The sequence below is a fragment of the Delphinus delphis genome, chromosome 11 (assembly GCF_949987515.2).
Source record: "Delphinus delphis chromosome 11, mDelDel1.2, whole genome shotgun sequence".
NCBI lineage: Eukaryota > Metazoa > Chordata > Mammalia > Artiodactyla > Delphinidae > Delphinus > Delphinus delphis.
The window spans coordinates 31,471,130-31,493,950 of record NC_082693.1 but is presented as its reverse complement, the minus strand read 5'-3'; positions in this window follow the sequence as shown (position 1 = coordinate 31,493,950).

Sequence of the window (22,821 nt, the reverse complement as noted above, 5' to 3'; positions counted from 1 at the left end):
TTATATTATTGTTCACCAAATAATTACTCCCCTGCCCCTATAGAAGGAGCATGTTTCCCACTCTATGAATTTTGAACTTGGTCATGTGATTAGCTTTGGCTAATGGAAGCAGTGGTATAAGCAGATGTGAATGAGGCATCTGTGATCAAAGCATTTAAAAGTGCTTGCCTGGTTTGGTTTGGCCCATGCTATTCCTGTCCCTGACTCCTACCCACCACCCACACCTCCTCCACCTCCTGATATAAGAAAGGCATGCCCGGGTACATACTGAATCCCTAATGAGAAATTCTGAGAGACTCCAAGTTTGGAGACTGAAGCTTGGAGCAAAGCTGCTCCAGGCAATGCCAGACACATGAGTGAGAAATAAGTATCCTTATAAGCCACTGAGATTTTGAAGATAATGCAACCTACTCACAGTAAATACATGTGCCTTTCAATGAATATGCCATGGATGTTACATCCTTCTGAAGCCCCACTTTGTTTTCCTCCTCTTGTTCTGTGGCACCTTGAACAAAGGTCAAAATCCTTAGCATGCCCCTGCAAAGCCCTCCATGATCTGTCACCAGTCACCTCTTTATCCTCACATTCCTTCCATTTTCTCTTCTTTGCACACTGGCCACAGTGACCTTCCTTCTATTCTCCCAAAACACTATGCTCCCTTCCTCCACGTAATATTTGCTCTCACTATTTTTTCCCACCCTGGAATATTCTTAGCTGCACGACCTCCTCCTCACATCATTTACTTAATAAAGTTCTACTAAACCTTCAGATCTTCACTTAAATTCCTCTATCAGCAAAGTGTTTGCTAACCTTCACTCAAGGTTAAGGTTCCTTTAATATGCAGTTTTATAATCTGATCTTATTTGTCTTCAGATCACTCATCTCACTATTTAACTATATATTTTCATTATTATTATTATTATGTGATTGAGTTCTGTCTCATCCACTAGATATAAGCCATAGAAGACAAGGGACCATGCATGATTTTACTCACAATTGTACCTCCAGACCCTGCACATGGTGCAGCACAAAGTAGGCTCTCTGTCAGTTCTTATACATAAAGAGTGAAGATTCAAACTGAGCTCCTTATACACAAGTCCATTCTTTTTCTCACTATTATATGCAGTAGAGTATTTACCCTTGGACACTATATAAGGAGTATTACCTTTTTTCTTTTTCTTGTTTTATTTTTAACCCATGCTCAGTTTTTGTGATTGTACATATTACTCATTTTAAATATTGCAGATATTTTTTCTGCTTAAGTAGAACTTTATGTTGGGTAAATTCTGATCATTTCTTTGAATTTTTAAGATCATTTTAAATTCTAATCTGTTCTCTAAGGTGATAGTGTCTACTGTGTGCCCATGGACCAATCCTTTTCTTTCTCATCTTAATTATTACTTACAAAGTTAAAGAGTGCACTTAGCAGTCCATCTCTGATGAATGAATTCCATAAAATGTCAAGAGCTTGCCTTCAGTCTCTCTTGTGTGAAAAATGAATTTCCTCTTCTTTGGAAATTGCAGATGGCTAACTTAGGAGTGAACTTTTTGTATTTACAGAAGTGAAATCCATAATGTAGGTACTCAGTATTCTTTTCAAAGAAATAAAAAGGTCTAGTTTAAGTTAAATACATGCTTAATTGTAGTAACCCAAAGGGTAATACAGTCGAGCTTGATTATGAACTAAAGAGGAATCAAAAGTGTACAGTCTGGAAATTGGAGACCTTGTGGCGCCCATGCTAGTCAAGGTGCATGGTAACAACTGATGCTAACAAACACAGAGCAATCAGCTATCCCCCATGCCACTCAGCTTATATTAAAGTTCTGCTGTTAATTTGAAAGTTTGATTAAGCTTAGAAATTTAGCATATTCAAAACAACACTCTAATTTCTCTATGATTCTAGCTTTCAATGATTATTCATTGCAAAACCAGCGCTCCCCAAAATCCAAATGAACAGAAAAAAGAGAAAAAAGTCTTCTAGCTGAGGTAAAAATGATGTTTAAAATAATAATAATAATAAAATGAACACCAAATGAACACTCATATTTGCAACTCTTATTAGTCAGAGGTAAAAAAAAAATTCTTACTCTTCAGAGTATCTTAAACTTATCCATCTAAGAAATAACATAAAACTCAAAATATGGTCTAATGCCACATTTCCAATGCCAAGTTGAGAGCCAGTAATCAAAATTCATTGACTCATATATCTTAGAAATAGTTTACTAAAATTTTACACTTTACAAGGCAAAAAAGAAAAAGGAAAACTGCAGATTAAAAAGTATTCTAGTGAGTATTGAGAAAAGAATAAATCTTATATTATCATAATTTCCTAAGTCAAAGATACTTTAAAAAGATACCCTACTATTTTATGAGAAAATAAAGTGTTGCATAAATAAAAATGTTACTGCATTAATTTGTAGATTATATTTTTCTAAAAGTTGGTACAAATGGAAAAATACTAAAAATTGAATGTGTTTATATAATTTTGTTGACAGTTCCATAGCAAATGAATTAAGTCAATATCTTCCAAATTGTATCTCACTTAGAGATGTTAATGTGTTTATTGTAAAAATGTTACTTGTCAGATACATTTGTGAAATGCTACAAATATGCTTCTCTGAAGAAGAACACTACATGTAATCTTCTCTGAAGACTATAATGCACATTTTCAATAAGCCTGCTTAATTTGACTAATCTACCTTTTTTTCTCAACTTATTTTATAGAGTAAGTATTTTACCAAAGAAACATTTCAATGTTCTGTGGCACATAGTTTGGGTAAAGTTGAATTTGGGAAAGCCAGGTAACAGAGTGCATCCCTAGTCTTTGACTATGAGATCAAAGAGGAAATACTGTGTAACATACCATCATTAGAACTAGTAAAAGTCTGATTGTATTGGCCAAAACTGACTCCATGTGGTAAACCTTATGTTAATCACTATTAACTGAATAATTTGAACTGTAACTCATTTATATCCTTATAAAGTAAAAACAAAACATAGAACAAATACCAAAAATTACAATTCTAAAACATTTCCTGTAAAAAAGGAAAAAGATTTGAAACTATATTTTGAAAGTTCATACATACCTTGGAAAATAATCTACCCCACACCAAAACATATCCTAGTAAAATTATCAGACTTTAAAGAAAAAGAAAAAAAAATGGGGGAGGTGCATCCATATACAATGACCAAATCACTTAGAGAAAGAAAAGCAGATTGTCATTTCAATAACATCTCTCTCTCTCTCTCTCTCTCTCTCTCTCTCTCTCTATATATATATATATATATATATACACACACACACACATATATATATGGCCTATTTGGGCTACCATTCATCTACTGATATGTATGCGTATGTATATATTTATGTGTGTGTGTATATATATATATATATATATACACACACACACATATATGACAATGTAAGTGGAAACTTTTTTAATAAATAAGGGGATGAAAAGAATGGAATACAAGACATGAGCTACTAGCTAGTTTTTTTAATATAATTTGTTTTGCATTTTTGTCATTGACCCATGTAAATATTTCAGGTGACTATAAAACAAAACCAAATTTTAAACAAGGAGATTCTAAAATTAAAAATAAAATGAAACCAATGATCCTAAATGTGTATCCAGTTGGTGGTATGACCACACTGAGAGGAACTCTTCCAAATGAGGAGTTGCTAAACAATGGGCACGAGGTCTCAATTGTGCAAGATGAATATGTTCTAGAGATCTGCTGTACTACAGTGTCCTTATAGTTAGCAATACTGTATTGTACACATAAAAATTTGTGAAGAGGGTGATCTCATGTTCTTTTCACTATAAAATAACTTTTTAAAAATACACATACACAGTAATTTGACTTCAGATTCCTAGTGGGCTATTCTATGGGCAAAACAACTGCAAATTACCTTCTATCAGTAATAACAATGTTGGTGGTAGTGTTGGCATTATAGACACTGTTATATGTACAACATTAGAAGAAATAAATATGTGATTTTGTGATAATATAAATTTATCACCCCTGATGTTCCTGACGCAGAGATTCTTGTCATGGGAGAATATAAGTTCGAAGTAATTAACTAAAATTCCTCAAATCTTGAATTCCAATTGTAAAAATCAGTAGGAACTAAGAATATATATGATTTTCAAAATCAAAACAAAACAATAACCAACTTAGTAGCAATAAAATACCCCAGTAGAAAAATTGAAAACTTGAAATACTAAAGAAATACTAGAACTTTGAGACAATGATTGATTCCAGATTTGCGGTAAGTTGCGTACAAGTCGGTGAAGTATAGAGAAAACCACATTCATCTTGAGTTGATAGCTGTTGAAACTGGTCATGTGTTTATAAGTGTTCATTAACTTTTCTGTCTAGTTTTGTAAATATAAAAACTTTTTTTCATAAAACAAAAAAAAACAAACAAAATTTCCCAGATTGCAGTCTGTTTGGATGCAAAATCTTACAGTGTAGAGTGCCCATAAGTGTTTCATAATATATAGAAAATATAATTTTCAAGCAGCTGTAAAGAACCACATTCCAACAGGAAATCTAAATAGTGGTAAACTCTTGCAATTACAATCTAACTGATTTTTACTTCAAAAAAATAGTGTGTGTTTCTTAATTTAAGGTCTACTCTGGTCTGGATTGTTTCCCCCAGATATACATGTTGAAGCCCTAACCCCCCAAAGTGATAGTATTGGGGATGAGGTCTTTGGGAAATAATTAGGTTTAGATGAGGTCATGTGTGTGGAAACCTCACAATGAGATTAATGTCCTTAGAAGAAGAGACACCAAAGAGCTTGTTCTCTTCTTGCTCTGTCATGTGAGGAGACGCTGAGAAATTGGCCATCTGCAAAGTAGGACGAGAGTCCTCACCAGAACCCAACCATGATGTTGGACTTCCCAGCCTCCAGAACTGTGACAAAATAAGTTTCTGTTGTTTAAACCACCCAGTTTATGGTATTTACTATGGCATCCCAAGCTGACTAATACAGAGCCTTTCACTTGATAGGTGCTCAATAAATGGCAGCAGAATTGAAAATAGAAGCAAATTTCTCTTTCAGTTGTGTATAAAATACTCAAAACACCAAAAGAACACTTTGTTTTGAACTTGAAATATTCTGAGTATATAAACATAAATCAACTACTGTGTAAAATGTTCATAATGCCAGAGGATTAAAATGTAAATGATTAGAAACATTACATTACTGATGTGATTACAGAATGACACTTTATAAAAATAGGACAGCAACAATTAGAATCATGCTACAAAATAACCATATACAATGTGGAAAAAATTTCTTGCCTAGGGCGTCAAATTAAGGTGGATAATTTTATTCTGTGTAAGAAGATAAATAACACATATTTGGTATGTTAAAAAGAAAAGAAGGGGAAATTAATTTACATTTGTTATCTTAATTAGTTCTTGACAACACCAAGGGCTCATTCTTCTATACCATGCTATTTCTAGTTTATTATACATAAACTAAATAGCATGTTAATTAGTTACTTGATATTTCTACTTATAGTCAAAACATAAGAACATAAGTTTGTCTCTAGTACTTTGTATTTAGCATAAAAATATAAAGATATTTAGATTTTTGTATAAAGAAAGAACAACTGAAGACAGATAAATAGGTTTTTTCCTTCTTTTTTTCTGACTAATAAGATTTTAAATTTATCTTTAGTCTGATTTCCAAAAAAAAGTGAGCAAAGGGTATAGTCATACTGAGAGGGGCATCAAGTTTACTGTTGTGGAGTGCTAATCTTTGGGCAGCTATTTGCTAGGTATATCAGTATAGTGATAGTTGAAAACAATAAATCAGAAGATAACTATACTTCAAGTTCATTATCCCACTGGTGAGTCTTTCTTGAAGTAATGAGTGACAACATCTTTGAGTCCTAACTTCAATAACTATCACAAGGCAAACAGAACAAGCTTACTTTTGTACCTTTTCCTACTTGTGTTTTACATTCATCTTTCTTGAGGGGAGGTTGTAAATAGGAATTTTTATAAGAATGAATACTCTGAATTGGAAGGTGGCTTTAAGAAAGTGTATTTGGATTCTGGAAGAAGTCACGGGAAAGTGGGAGACACTATTTAACCCTATGAATATCCATTCATTCATTCAACCACTAATTATTGGCTGCCTACTATATGCCAGAAATCTTAAGTCTGGGAAATCAGCCACAACCAAGATAAGAAAAATCACTATTTTCAAAATATTTATATTCTATAAGAGAACCAGTGTGTAAAAAGAAGTAAATAAACAAGATGTTTTCAATTAGTTATAAATGCCATTAAAATATAAAAACAAGTAAAATACAAAGTAGAGCATGTCTTGAGGGACTATTTTAGATTAGAGGATGGGGCAAAGTCTCTTGAAGGAGGTGATAATTGAACAAAGACCCAATAAATGAATAAGAAGGAGAAAAGTATTGGGAGGTCTGGGGGGAAAACATTCTAGGCATAGGAAACATCTAGTGCACCAGGTCTCCTTAACAATCCTCAGCTTTGAATCTCATATTAAGTCGCCCATCCAGTACCCTTTCTCGGTACAACTACATATCCATTTCTCAGAAACCTTTGCTCATTGTCACAATCTCCAACACTAATTTTATATCAGCTTTTGGTGATTTTAATATCTATACCCATAACTCCTTCAACACACTGGCCTCTAGGGTCCTCGATTTCCACTCATTCAGTGATCTTGTTATCAACACTACTTCATCTCCTCTGGTCATAACAATAAAAAAAAAAAAAACCACCATAGTCTCAATTTATACATCATACTCCTTGACTACCACCTTCTTTCTTCCCAGTTCACTCACTCTAAGTACCCTGACTCCAGTGATTCTCCTCCCCACCAGGACCTACAATCTATGGAGGTACCACCTGTTTTCTGTCCCTCATCCCCAACTCAGCTCCTCACCACTTTCCTTACTGGTGATAAATTTCATGATACTTCACTTAAATCACTTCACTGTTTAAAATTCCAACTCCCTTGTCTCTTTCTTGCTTCACTCTATTCTTAACTAAATCCAACCCTAGTCAAAATCAATTCCACCTGTTTTCCCTACAGCCATGTATCTAAACATGGCTGGAAAAATATCACACTGTAGAATCATACTGAATGGTTTCACCTTACATTCATGAACAATATCTTGAAAAGGGCTATTAAACCAGACCATTCACTCTCTTAGATTCTCCTAGATTACTATTTTGTACTTACTTTTCTCTCCTTAGACTGTGAACATTTCCTCCCCCATAGCCATCCTTACTGAGTAAACACCATGTGTTATTCTACAGAAGCAGAACTTCCACTGGTGCATAAGATCCCATTGCTCTAGCCTACGCAAGTAAGTCTCCCCTTTTCTTCTTGTAGCAAAAATTTTTTTCAACACTCACTGTTTGTTTCCATTAACATACAAACTTGCTGTTACTTCTCTTTTCCAAACTATATTTCTTTAGAAGAGTGAGTAAATAAGAAAAAAGAAAATAAATAGGTGGGTTTTTTTTTTTTCTGGAAGAATAAGTGAATAAATAGCAAGAATAATAAAGCAATTTAAAAAACTTACAGAACTTATATGGGTGTGGTTGTATTAAAAGTATTAGAATCTACTATAAAGCAACAATAATATAAAAATGGTAATAAAATAGAAATAGAATATTTTTGTGGACTAGAAGTATGTAAACAGACCTAACATCAGATGAAATAATTATGGCATTTCAAAACAAAAAAAAAGCAGGTTGATTTTTTTTAAACTATGAACTTATTGACAATCTGGGGGAAATTTGCAACACACTGATAATAGGAAAAGGAAAATATCATTAAAACACGAATAACTCTTACAGATTATTGCTCAGAAGAAAACATTGGGCAATAAACATGATTAATCATTTCAAAAGAAGATATAGAGATAGGCAGTAATATATGAAAGTTTCACTTTACAAATTTTTAATAATATAAAATAAAACAAAAAGTAAGATACCATCACTTATATGTTTTATATATTATACTTTATCATATATACACATATATACATACATACACATATACAACATACAGACACAGACTTCTGTATTTATATATCTACCTATAAGTATAGTGTACTCAGTATTGTGAAACATACAAGGAAGTGAGGATTCTCATACTAAGTTGGGATAGCAACTGATAACTTCCTGTAGGTAACTTGGCAATATGAAGCAAAGTCTAAAAAATATGGTTATTTTATAACAGCAAAAAATTAAAAACAATATAAATTTCCAACAGTAGATTAACTAAATAAATTGTAATGCATCCTTACGTTAGCATGTGATAGAACAATTAAAAATCATAATCTTGAAGAATATGTAAGGATAGCTGATGTTGCTCCAAGCACACTGACAAATCTAAACATAGGTTACAAAACAGTATCAAATAAATGGTCTAATTTTTCTAAAATATTCATTACAGTGTTCATTATAAATAATATACCAAAAGATGATTGGATAGCAGAGTATTAAGACTGGTTATTCTGAGTAACAGAGCTATGAGTAATTATAGTTTTCTTTAGTATTTTCCACCTTTTTTATAGAAGTCTATTCAGTATATAGCAGTTAAGAAAGCAACAAATATTGAAGATGAAGATGGTGAAAAGGAAGGAGGCAAGTTGGGAAGGAGAGTAAAGTTTCCTTCTCTTCACTTTGTTTAGGGGGAATTGGGCAGAATCACCAGAGCCTCAGGGTAGATACATGGTTTGCGGCCCCCTGCACAGGAAAAACTAGCTTATTGCAGGGTTGAGCCAAATCTCACTCCATCTTCACCACCATATTTGCAGAATTAATTATTAAAACCACCAAAAGCAATGACATATACTGCAGTAGTGAAGAGATTCTAGGCTCTACATGCCAAACATGTAGCTGGGCAGTCATAGAATATTTCTGAATTTAAGTATTTATTTGTTTACTTAGTAATATAGATGAGATTAAGGGGAAAGAGCATTACTGTTTTTATAAATCAGAGTTATATGTCTAAGAAGATTCTGAGGCATTCTAGCATTTAAAATATTACACTTCAAATTTTTTGTCTTTAACTTTTGTGGTATCAATTTAAAAAATAAGTAATAATCTCAGAATTATTGGAAACTCCCAGTAATAGAGATTAGAATTATAAAAAAGTTAGTGTATCATGGAATTGTCTTATTTGGAATTAAATAGATTAACGACAAATTGAAATCCACACTCAGATGACATTCATTAGTGCTTGCACCAAGAAGGAAAATGAGGGATAATTCTCATCCTATACAGATTACACAGTTATTTTTCAAAATCATATCAGATAAAGTTTCCACCATTTGAACTATTTTAATGTCTTTACATATTTCAACATTTTAGCAGGAGTTTCTAGAACCTATAAGAAAAGAACATTAGAAGTCCTAAGGTTATAGTCTCTTGACTCAAGCAAGAGAGTATTATTCACAGGACAATGAATGCACTATACACGTTGTAGCTCTGAAACAGTGAATTTAGGACAAGTTCAACTGCACCAAGGCATGGGCTAATAAACATCAGACAAAGCAGTCATTGTAAGCCAAGGCTCATCTATTGTAACATGTGATCATACAAGGCATAATAATGTCTTTGTTCTTGTATTAGTGCACAGTTATCAAGGGGAATTATATATTCTAAATTTATTTTGTTAACTTGCTCATAATAAACAATCAAGTGTTTTATAAATGTAAACATATTTTACAAATATAAAAACATTAAAATATCAAATAAAAATATGACACAAGAGGGAAGAGATATGGGAACATATGTATATGTATAACTGATTCACTTTGTTAAAAAATATGAATTTTTACTACAATTATAGTCTAATAAATAAAAATAATGATTATAAAAATTAAATTGTAAGAACTACAAAATATAGGTCAAAAGATTTGCAGATGTGCCCTGTCAATTACCATTTTCTTATAATAAAAGTTTTGACTTATAAGGCTGTTTAGAGAATCTATAATCTCATTTAACCAATGTAAGAACACCTTGCTATTGAAGAGATACCACTAATTTACACAGAAGCAACCATGGTCCCTCAAGGGCCTTTCCTCTGTTTGTATAGTTAATTAAGTGTGGGGATAGAATCACAATCTTCTGAAACCTATTATATTTTTCTCACTGAACCACTGTGTTTCTGTACAAAATCCTTGTTCATGTAAATGCCATAAACTGAAAATCCAGGTGTTTGGGATTTTTTTGCATTTTATAGTGGCTTCCTCTTGTGATATCAATGACCCCATGCCCTTTGTGAACTTCCCTTCAGTCTGTCACGCCTTGGAACCACCTCTTTTATTCATCTCTCTCTTTTGAATCTTTCTCCTAATATAAAACTTAAAAATGCTCAAGGCTTCTCAGGCTAAAGAAATAACCTAAATTAGAATGCAGGATATGTGAGGACTGGTGTTTTTTCTCTTCTGTTTACAACGTCCACTTTGTTCAAGGCCGCCTTGGACAGTGTCTGGCACTGAGCAGATACTTAGTAAACTTTTATTAAAATCTAAATAATCCTTGGACTCCATCTCATTTTACAGCTACTAACCTCTTAAGATGTTTCCTTCCACAGTCATGGTCAAATACCTTAAAACTTCAGGCAATTAGATTACAGCTTTACACCCACCACTCCTCAGAAATAATTGCCAGTTAGATAGCCGATAGTCTCCTAATTTTCAAAATGCAGTGGTCTATTTTTAGTCTTCATCCTATTCGAACTCGTTTAAGAACTGAACACTCGGAGGAGCTTCAAGATGGCAGAAGATAAGATGTGATCACCTTCCTCCCCACAAATACATCAGAAATACATCTACACGTGGAACAACTCCTACAGAACACCTACTGAATGCTGGCAGAAGACCTCAGACCTCCCAAAAGGCAAGAAACTCCCCACGTACCTGGGTAGGGCAAAGGAAAAAAGAATAAACAGAGACAAAAGAATAGGGACGGGACCTGCACCAGTGGGAGGGAGCTGTGAAGGAGGAAAGGTTTCCACACACTAGGAAGCCCCTTCGCGGGCGGAGACTGCGTGTGGTGGAGGGGGGAAGCTTCGGAGCCACTGAGGAGAGCGCAGCAACAGGGGTGCGGAGGGCAAAGCAGTGAGATTCCCGCACAGAGGATCGGCGCTGACCAGCACTCACCAGCCCGAGAGGCTTGTCTGCTCACTGGCCGGGACGGGCGGGGGCTGGGAGCTGAGGCTCAGGCTTCGGTTGGAGCGCTGGGAGAGGACTGGGGTTGGTGGCGTGAACACAGCCTGAAGGGGCTAGTGCGCCACGGCTAGCCGGGAGGGAGTCCGGGGAAAAGTCTGGAGCTCCAGAGGAGGCAAGAAACTTTTTCTTGCCACTTTGTTTTGTGTTGCGCAAGGAGAGGGGATTAACAGCACCGCCTAAATGAGCTCCAGAGATGGGCTCGAGCCGCAGCTATCAGCGCGGACCCCAAAGAGGGGCATGAGACGTTAAGGCTGCTGCTGCAGCCACCAAGAAGCCTGTGTGCGAGCACAGGTCACTATCCACACCTCCCCTCCCGGGAGCCTGTGCAGCCCGCGACTGCCAGGGTCCCGTGATCCAGGGACAACTTCCCCGGGAGAACACACGGCATGCCTCAGGCTGTTGCAACGTCATGCCGGCCTCTGCCGCCGCAGGCTCACCCCACATCTGTACCCCTCCCTCCACCCGACCTGAGTGAGCCAGAGCCACCTAATCAGCTGCTACTTTAACCCCGTCCTATCTGAACAAAGAACAGAGGCCCTCAGGCAACCTACACGCAGAAGCGGGGCCGAATCCAAAGCTGAACCCCAGGAGCTGTGCGAACAAAGAAGAGAAAGGGAAATCTCTCCCAGCAGCCTCAGGAGCAGCGGATTAAATCTCCACAATCAACTTGATGTACCCTGCATCTGTGGAATTCCTGAATAGACAACGAAACATCTCAAATTGAGGAGGTGGACTTTGGGAGCAACAATATACAATATTTTTTCCCTTTTTCTCTTTTTGTGAGTGTGTATGTGTATGCTTCTCTGTGTGATTTTGTCTGTATAGCTTTGCATTTACCATTTGTCTTAGGGTTCTGTCTGTTTTTTGTTTGTTTGTTTTTTGTTTTAATTTAGTTTTTAGCACTTCTTGTCATTGGTGGATTTGTATTTTGGTTTGGGTACTCTCTTCTTTCTTTTTTTTTATTGTTTTTTAATTTTTTTACTTTTAATAATTAGTTTTTATTTTAATAACTATTTTATTTCATTTTATTCTTTTCTTTATTTCTTTCTTTTCTTCTCCTGTTTATTCTGAGCCGTGTGTATGGTAGGGTCTTGGTGCTCTGGCCGGGCATCAGACCTATACCTGAGGTGGGAGAGCCAAATTCAGGACACTGGTCCACAAGAGACCTCCCAGCTCTAAGTAATATTAAAGGGTGAAAATCTCCCAGAGATCTCCATCTCAATGCCAAGACCCAGCTCCACTCAACGATCAGCAAGCTACAGTGCTGGACACCCTATGCCAAACAACTAACAAGACAGGAACATAAACACACCCATTAGCAGAGAGGCTGCCTAAATTAATAATAAAGTCACAGTCACTGCAGAACACACCACCAGATGCAGGCCTGCCCACCAGAAAGACAAGATCCAGCCTCATCCACCAGAACCCAGGCACTAATCCCCTTCACCAAGAAGTCTACACAACCCACTGAACCAACCTTAGCCACTGGGGGAAGACACCAAAAACAACGCGAACTATGAACATGCAGCCTGCAAAAAGGAGACCCCAAACACAGTAAGTTAAGCAAAATGAGAAGACAGAAAAACACACAGCAGATAAGGAGCAAGGTAAAAACCCACCAGACCAAACGAATGAAGAGGAAATAGGCAGTCTACCTGAAAACGAATTCAGAATAATGATAGTAAAGATGATCCAAAATCTTGGAAACAGAATGGAGAAAATACAAGAAATGTTTAACAAGGGCCTAGAAGAACTAAACAGCAAACAAACAATGATGAACAACACAATAAATGAAATTAAAAATTCTCTAGAAGGAATCAATAACAGACTAACTGAGGCAGAAGAATGGATAAGTGACCTGGAAGTTAAAATAGTGAAAATAACTACTGCAGAGGAGTGTAAGAAAAAAGAATGAAAATATTGAGGACAGTCTCAGAGACCTCTAGGACAATATTAAATCCACCAACATTTGAATTATAGGGGTCCCAGAAGAAGAAGAGAAAAAGAAAGGGACTGGGGAAATATTTGAAGAGATTATAGTTGAAAACTTCCCTAATGTGGGAAAGGAAATAGTTAATCAAGTCCAGGAAGCACAGAGAGTCCCATACAGGATAAATCCAAGAGGAAACACACTAAGACACATATTAATCAAACTATCAAAAATTAAATACAAAGAAAACATATTAAAAGCAGCAAGGAAAAAACAACAAATAACATACAAGGGAATCACCATAAGGTTAACAGCTGATCTTTCAGCAGAATCTCTGCAAGCCAGAAGGGAGTGGCAGGACATATTTAAAGTGATGAAAGGGAAAAACCTACAACCAAGATTACTCTACCCAGCAAGGATCTCATTCACATTCAATGGAAAAACTTAAAAATTTACAGACAAGCAAAAGCTAAGAGAACTCAGCACCACCAAACCAGCTCTACAACAAATGCTAAAGGAACTTCTCTAGGCAGGAAACACAAGAGAAGGAAAAGACCTACAATAACAAACCCAAAACAATTAAGAAAATGGTAATAGGAACATACATATCAATAATTCCCTTAAATGTAAATAGATTCAATGCTCCAACCAAAAGATATAGACTGGCTGAATGGATCCAAAAACAAGACCCGTATACATGCTGTCTACAAGAGACCCACTTCAGACCTAGGGACACATACAGACTGAAAGTGAAGGGATGGAAAAAGATACCCCATGCAAAAGAAAATCAAAAGAAAGCTGGAGTAGCAATTCTCATATCAGACAAAATAGACTTCAAAACAAAGACTATTATAAGAAACAAAGAAGGACACTACATAATGTTCAAGGGATCAATCCAAGAAGTAGATATAACAATTGTAAATATGCACCCAACATAGGAGCACCTCAGTACATAAGGCAAATACTAAGAGCCATAAAAAGGGAAATCGACAGTAACACAATCATAGTAGGGGATTTTAACACCCCACTTTCACCAATGGACAGATCATCCAAAATGAAAATCAATAAGGAAACACAAGTTTTAAATGATACATTAAACAAGATGGAATTAATTGATATTTATAGGACATTCCATCCAAAAACAACAGAATACACTTTCTTCTCAAGTGCCCATGGAACACTCTCCAGGATACATCATATCTTGTTACACAAATCAAGCCTCGGTAAATTTAAGAAAATTGAAATCATATCAATTATCTTTTCTGACTACAACGCTATGAGACTATATATCAATTACAAGAAAAAATTGTAAGAAATACAAATAAATGGAGGTTAGACAACACACTACTTAATAATCAAGAGATCAATGAAGAAATCAAAGAGGAAATAAAAAAAATATCTAGGAACAAATGACTATTAAAACACAATGACCCAAATCCTGTGGGATGCAGCAAAAGCAGTTCTAAGAGGGAAGTTTATACACATACTATCCTACCTTAAGAAACAAGAAAAATCTCAAATAAACTACTAAACTTACATCTAAAGCAAATAGAAAAAGAAGAACAAAAATCCCCAAAGTTAGCAGAAGGAAAGAAATCATAAATATAAGATCAGAAATAAATGAAAAAGAAATGAAGGAAACAATAGCAAAGATCAATAAAACTAAAACGTGGTTCTTTGAGAAGATAAACAAAATTGATAAACCATTAACCAGACTCATCAAGAAAAAAGGGAGACGACTCAAATCACCAGAATTAGAAGTGAAAAAGGAAAAGTAACAACTGACACTGAGAAATACAAAAGATCATGAGAGATTACTACAAGCAACTATATACCAATAAAATGGACAACCTGGAAGAAATGGACAAATTCTTAGAAAAGCACAACCTTCTGAGACTGAACCAGGAAGAAATAGAAAATATAAACAAACCAATCACAAGCACTGAAATTGAAACTGTGATTAAAAATCTTCCAACAGACAAAAGCCCAGGACCAGTAGGCTTCACAGGATAATTCTGTCAAACATTTAGAGAAGAGCTAACACCTATCCTTCTCAAACTCTTCCAAAATATAACAGAGGGAGGAACACTCCCAAACTCATTCTGTGAGGCCACCATCACCCTGATACCAAAACGAGACAAAGATGTCACAAAGAAAGAAAACTACAGGCCAATATCACTGATGAACATAGATGCAAAATTCCTCAACAAAATACAAGCAAACAAAATCCAACAGCACATTAAAAGGATCATACACCATGATCAAGTGGGGTTTATCCCAGGAATGTAAGGATTCTTCAATATATGCAAATCAATCAACGTGATATACCATATTAACAAACTGGAGGATAAAAACCATATGATCATCTCAATAGATGCAGAAAAAGCTTTCTACAAAATTCAACACACATTTATGACAAAAACCCTCCAGAAAGTAGGCATACAGGGAACTTACCTCAACATAATAAAGGTCGTATATGACAAATCCACAGCCAACATTGTTCTCAATGGTGAAAAACTGAAACCGTTTCCTCTAAGATAAAGAACAAGACAAGGTTGCCCACTCACACCATTATTATTAAACATAGTTTTGGAAGTTTGAGGCACAGCAATCAGAGAAGAAAAAGAAATAAAAGGAATCCAAATTGGAAAAGAAGAAGTAAAGCTGTCACTATTTGCAGGTGACCTGATACTATACTTAGAGAATCCTAAAGATGCTACCAGAAAACTACTAGAGCTAATCTACTTAGAGAAATCTCTGGCATTCTCTAAACTACTTAGAGAAATCTCTGGCATTCCTATACACTAATGATGAAAAATCTGAAAGCGAAATTAAGGAAACACTCACATTTACCATTGCAACAAAAAGAATAAAATATCTGGGAATAAACCTACCTAAGGAGACAAAAGACCTGTATGCAGTAAACTATAAGACACTGATGAAAGAAATTAAAGATGATACAAACAGATGGAGAGATATACCATGTTCTTGGATTAGAAGAATCAACACTGTGAAAATGACTGTACTACCCAAAACAATCTACAGATTCAGTGCAATCCCTATCTAACTACCAAGGGCATTTTTCACAGAACTAGAACAAAAAATTTCACAATTTGTATGGAAACACAAAAGACCCCAAATAGCCAAAGGAATCTTGAGAACGAAAAACGGAGCTGGAGGAATCAGGCTCCCTGACTTCAGACTATATTACAAAGCTACAGTAATCAAGACAATATGGTACTGACACAAAAACAGAAATACAGATCAATGGAACAGGATAGAAAGCCCAGAGATAAACCCACACACATATGGTCACCTTATCTTTGATAAAGGAGGCAAGAATATACAATTCAGAAATGACAGCCTCTTCAATAAATGGTGCTGGGAAAACTGGACAGCTACATGTAAAAGAAAGAAGTTAGAACACTCCCTAACACCATACAAAAAATAAACTTAAAATAGTTTATAGACCTGAATGTAAGGCCAGACACTATCAAATTCTTAAAGGAAAAACATAGGCAGAACATTCTATGACATAAGTCACAGCAAGATCCTTTTCAACCCACCTCATAGAGAAACAGAAATGAAAACAGAAATAAACAAATGGGACCTAATGAGTCTTAAAAGTTTTACACAGCAAAGGAAACCATAAACAAGACCAAAAGACAACACTCAGAATGGGAAAATATTTTCAAATGAAGCAACTGACAAAGGATTAATCTCCAAAATCGACAAGCAGCTCATGCAGCTCTATATTAAAAAAAAACAAACAACCCAATCCAAAAATGGGCAGGAGACGTAAATAGACATTTCTCCCAAGAAGATATACAGATTGCCAACAAACACATGAAAGAATGCTCAACGTCATTAATCATTAGAGCAATGCAAATCAAAACTATAATGAGATATCATCTCACACTGGTCAGAATGGCCGTCATCAAAAAATCTACAAACAATAAATGCTGGAGAGGGTGTGGAGAAAAAGGGACCCTCTTGCACTGTTGGTGGGAATGTAAATTGATACAGCCACTATGGAGAACAGTATGGAGCTTCCTTAAAAAACTAAAAAAACTAATAATAGAACTACCATATGACCCAGCAATTCTACTGGGCATATACCCTGAGAAAACCATAATTCAAAAAGAGTCATGTACCAAAATGTTCATTGCAGCTCTGGTTACAATAGCCAGGACATGGAAGCAACCTAAATGTCCATTGACAGATGAATGGATAAAGAAAATGTGGCACATGTATACAATGGAATATTACTCAGCCATAAAAAGAAACGAAATTGCATTATTTGTAATGAGGTGGGTGGAACTAGAGTCTGTCATACAGAGTAAAGTCAGAAAGAGAAAAAACAAATACCATATGCTAACACATATATATGGAATCTAAAAAAAAAAGGTTCTGAAGAACCTAGGGGCAGGGCAGGAATAAAGACGCAGATGTAGAGAATGGACTTGAGGACATGGGGAGGGGGAAGGGTAAGCTGGGATGGAGTGAGAGAGTAGCATTGACATATGTACACTACTAAATGTAAAACCGATAACTAGTGGGAAGCAGCCGCATAGCACAGGGAGATCAGCTCAGTGCTTTGTCACCACCTAGAGGGGTGGGATAGGGAGTGTGGGATGGAGGTATATGCAAGAGGGAAGAGACCGGGGTATATGTATAGCTGATTCACTTTGTTATAAAGCAGAAACTAACACACCATTGTAAAGCAATTATACTCCAGTAAGAATGTTAAAAAAAAAAATCCCAAAACTGAACACTCTCTTTTGTAAATGTTCATCTAGTTACCTTATCCTAGTTTTCTTTATCCTTCTCTGTTTTGTTGTTGTTTTATATTTTCTCCTTTGCTGGCACTCTTCCCTTGCCTAAACAAATGATGAAATACTTTAATTATGACCTTGGCTTCCTCTCTTCACTTTGCTCATTCTCTCTGGCCATATCTTTTTCATCATGGCTTAAATTACTATAACTATGCCACTAGTACTCATATCTTTTTCTAGTCTTAATCTCCTGACTAAGCAAAAGGATTGCATATCCTCTCTTCTTGAATGACCCACAGGACCTTAAACATAGCATCCTCAAAATACATATTTTTCTGTATAATCCTCTTTCACCAAACTGAGTTCTCTTGAGTTTTCACACTTCTATCCCTTCTTTAGAATTTTTCTCTATTTTTGATTCTCAGCTATCTATGATTTCTATTTCTTTAAAAAAAAATGCAATCAAGAGCAAACTTCTAAATGTTGCTAGTACACATCCACCCACTTCCACCCACTTACTTTCATCTGTATCCATATATTACATATTTTCTTCTGTTAATTTGCATGAGCTGCCCTACTTCTACCTAAATTTAATCCCTCCTCTACTTGGAAGCCATCCATACCTCTTTAGCTACTCAAGGACAGTATTCCAGAATATCACCCTACCTCCTGTCTCATGGATTTTTCCTCTTTACTGGATGATTCCCATCAACATGCAACCTGATTTAAGAAATTTTTTCATCTTAAAAATTACAACAAACCTTCCTTGATGCACATTCCTATCCAACTACTCTTCCATTTCTCTGCTTTGTTTTATAGCAAAACTCAAAGAATTGTTAATACTGTCTCCCCTTCCTCTTCTTACATCGTCTTGAGCCAATTCAGTCAGGCTTATCTTCTTACCAATCCATACAAGACCTTTTTCAAGACCCTGGAGACTTCTACACCACCAAATTAATGGTCAATCCTTTGTTCTCATTTTATAGGAGGTAGTAGGAGTTTTTGACATAGTACATGACTCCATCTATCTCAAGACAGTTTCAAGACTTCCCTAACCAAGTATAAAAAATAGTGAAAATCCTGTCCCCAACCCCAAAGCCCCTCTTCTGCAGGCTCCAAGCTCTTCACAGCACCTATTACCACCTGACATACATTTACTTTTTGTGAAATGTAAGCTCAATGAGATTGAGGACTTTGTGTTTACACCAGTCTCCAGCCCATATTAGGCACTCACTAAATATTGTTTATACTATTTATTTTTACTATTTACACAAGTATAGTAAATAATGAATTTATTTCAGACCCTCTTAATTTTTATCTGCACTATATAATGTGACTACCAAATATATATTTCTATATCAATTTTCTTTCCCTTTAAATCTACTTTCCATGCTATTATCTTTCCAAAGAATAGACCAAATTATATAGTAAATAAATCTACAACAATGGTAACATTCTAAGGAAAAGGAACAACCAATATAATATCTTGCATGGCTTGATCAAAATTTAGGAAAATTCTTATTTTATCAAACATTTTCATTAGTCAATTGACATACCTTTTAATTGCTTTAAAAATATAGTACTTAAGAGCATTTTATAGCACTCATGGTCATACATACTTGGATTATAATTGTGGCTCTGCTATCCCATGTTTTTGGTCATGTTATTTAACCTTAGAACCTCATTTTTATTATCCATGAAAATGGGGTGATCATAAATAAGATCAGGTTCCCAAGGTTGTTAAGACTGTTAAATGTTATGTGTAACTATCACTATTGTTGTTATATAGATAGTTATTCTTTTTGTTCAGTGCTCACTCAGGACCTCACACCTACCAGGTTATTAATGAAAAAAATTATTGAACTGAACTTATATTCTGGCTCATAGCCACCTAACAGAAGCCTTATTTCCTTCATTTGAAAGCTATCTCAATTAGTATTAACATAATTCACAATATTATTTGCAAAAACATGTATAAAACTAAGCATAACAATCAAAAGAAATATTTTTCAGTCAAAAATATCATTGAAAGGTGAACAATGAAGATATAGGCTGTCTACTTTAAATATACTGTAGATTTACTTTGCTATAATACCTGGTCCACTGTGTGAAATCAATAAATATTAATTTATGGTGATTTACATTAAATATTTAGAAAGGGTCAGTTCTGTACAATTATTACATAGTTCAGTCCCTGAACTGTTCTTACAAAATTGAATCAAATTCCAGAGAGATAATAAAGTATTAGTGCTCTTTAGATAGAACAAATAAGTCAGAACACCAAGTTCATCATTTCTATAATAACTGAAAGAATTAAATTGAAATAATTCATTAATATCAAAGAATGCTATTGTTTAAGACCAGGTATAAGAACATAAGGGGTGTTCTATCTATTTTCAGGTCTAACACATTTTAATATTAACTTGGCAAGAAAAGATAGATTAAAAATACATATTGCACCTATAATTTTTAAACTATTTTAAATTATAAGTTTAAACTATTTAAACTTATTGTAAAAACATTTTCCCTTCTACTAAATTGTTTCCTCAATTTGATTCCTTTGACTTTATCACACTTTTTTATCTGTGTGTTGGCTTACAATAAGAGTGTTATAGTTGATTAAATCAGTAAGGGAGCAGATGCAATAAAACATATAATATATAAAACATTAGAAACAAATACATTAATGCTATTTTTGTGATTAAATGAAAACAATGAGAATAAAAGCCAAATTTCTATTTAAACACAGTTTTGATTGCTTTAAATATCTGGAGTACACCATCAGCAGTATTTGTAATGAGCACAGCAGTTATCAAGTATAAAAACTATTCCATGAAAATAAATATCTTGAGAACTCAGTACAATATGCGTACACAACCAATCTTTAGAAATGTTCAATTATTTCAGAGCATTTTGGGGACAGTGTTATATAATTTACCTGGGTTTAAAAATCCCATCTGACATTCATTAGCGCTGAGAACTTGGCAAGCTACTATACCTTGAACACCTCAGTTTCTTCATTTGTAAAATAAGAATATTACCTACATCATCAGTTTGTTGAAAAATTAAAGGCGATACGTATATTCCATATAAACTTGGAGTTACTGTTCATCCTTCCTTCTCTTTCTACCCATTACATTAATACTTTCTTTCCATTGTCTCTCACCTAACAATGAAACCAGGTCGCTACCCAGATGCTCACCTCATATCCCTCAGGATACTTTTCTCCCTAGTAGATCCTCTTGCATCCAGTGTAGTACCTCAAAAAATACTACAAACCACTGCTAGATCAACTTGTCTAAAGCACCAAACTGTGCATTCCATTGTTCTCTTCAGATATCTACAGTTATTTCTGCTGCCTACAGAATGAACTAATTCCTAAACTTGTATTTTATGTTCTCCACAATCTGGGTCTCTTGCCTACACAGATTTATTGCCTAATATTCTTCTTCATAGATACTCCATTTCACTCAACTAGGACTACTCATTGCCCAGAAAGAGGTAATGTAAACTCAGATCTTTTTTACCAAAACAGTTTTCCATTGCCTGTGATGGACTTGCCCTTCTTTGTATCACAGACTCCTATTAAGGAACATTTCTTTAACAGCAAATCAAAGTTAAGTCCATTGGCATTAAGTATGACTTACTTTTTCTCATAACCTCTTTATATTGTTGTTTATGCTATTATTTTACAGCAATAACCTTCTGACTAGAGTATTTCTCCTTTTGCCCCCTGTAATTCATTCTCCATTCAGCAGCCAAACTGATATTTTAAAAATGCAATCATATCAGGTCCCAACCCTGCTGAAAACCCTCTAGTGTGTTCCTATACTTAGAAGAAAAGACAAAAGCATCACACATAACTCTGTACTTGCCCACACTGCCTCCTCATTTCTGCTCTGGGATTTGTCATTCTGCCCTTAGTCACTAGGCTCATGGGTCCCTGCATTGTAATCCTTCTTTGTCTTTAATTTCTCCACATCTTTTCCTTGCTTACTTCTCTCATGAGAACTTCTCTGACCATCTTTTGTAAAATATTCACCAACACACACACACACACACACAAACACACACACACACATATTCATGCACACATAACCACTCTCTACCCTTCTCCTGCTTTTTTGTCTTCTTAGAATTTATCATTATCTGAACTTACTTTTATTAATTTTTGATGCTACCAAACACCCAACTCCTATCTTTTTACAAATGTGTCTCTAATTCAGTATATTGGAAATGCTCAGTAAATATTTGTTCAATTCGTAAATTAATTCGTCTGCCAAAAAGCATATAGTCTGTTTCCTTAACCAGAATAGGAATTCCTTAAGGAGAGTTGTCTGAGTGCTCTAATGTTCTTGAATGCAGTAGAGTGGCTTGAAAATGATAGGTGCTCAAACGTTTGTTTTTATTTTTTTAATTAAGTAGAATCACAGGTTAAAGCAAAATGAATGTTAAGAATTATGTGCAAACAAGTAGAATTTCCAAAGTGAAACAGAAAATAGAACATAAAATTAAAATATCCCTCTACCAGTTTTATAAAAGATCTGGTCTCTCATTCAGTGTGCTATGAGATTCTATTTTACTTTATGTAGAGGTTTTATTGGCAAGTCATCAGCCGTATTTTGTACAAAATTTCAACCCCATTGAAATCCAACCAAACCACAAGGCTCTGCAGATCCTAAATGAATTGAATTAATTAACTCCAGGTCCCGTAAACCCTGCAAGGGAACTTTCTATTAAGTGTATATTTCTAAACCCAGACAATGCCTTTTAAACTTTTTTTTGTAGTGCCATCAAACAAATTTCTCTTTGTGATAATATAGAATGGGGGGGACACAAATCAGTAAAAACACCAACAGTAT